We start from the raw sequence: 517 nt of genomic DNA, 5'->3' as shown, positions 1-517 counted from the left end.
CAATTGACCCAACATAATTGCAAATCTGTACATATGGTGATCAGAAGTGTATAGCATCACAGGTTGCAGTAACCATTACTGCTACTCATTGTTATTACAATATGTTGGGGAAGCTCTGTAATGGATTTATGCAGCAGTGCCTCAGTAGGAGTGCAACCAACTAGAGATGACTCATAGATAAGATATACACAACGATAATGAAAAGAAAGCAATGCATCCACCACGTATGGTATAAAAAATAAACCAGAAGGAGCGTGAGGGAGAAAATTAGCAACCATTACAGCAGGATACATGGCAGGTTGGTGGTAAGAAAAAGTAGAAAAAACAGCATAGTGAGCAGCGGCATTATGAAGGAGAAGTGAGAGTTGTCAGATTAAAAAGATCGCCGACTGAGTGACCTTGATTCAACATGATTCGTGTTCGTTTAAATATATAGGTGATTTTATATGATAAGAGTTAAACTAGAACTGACAGATCAGCCGATGGCCCTGTTAAACTTGTGCAGTATGTTTAAGAA

This window comes from Seriola dumerili, unplaced genomic scaffold (genome assembly GCF_002260705.1).
Source record: "Seriola dumerili isolate Sdu_G_001 unplaced genomic scaffold, Sdu_1.0 BDQW01000550.1, whole genome shotgun sequence".
NCBI classification, from domain to species: domain Eukaryota; kingdom Metazoa; phylum Chordata; class Actinopteri; order Carangiformes; family Carangidae; genus Seriola; species Seriola dumerili.
The sequence above is the reverse complement of the archived record's forward strand: the minus strand, read 5'-3'. Positions refer to the sequence as shown.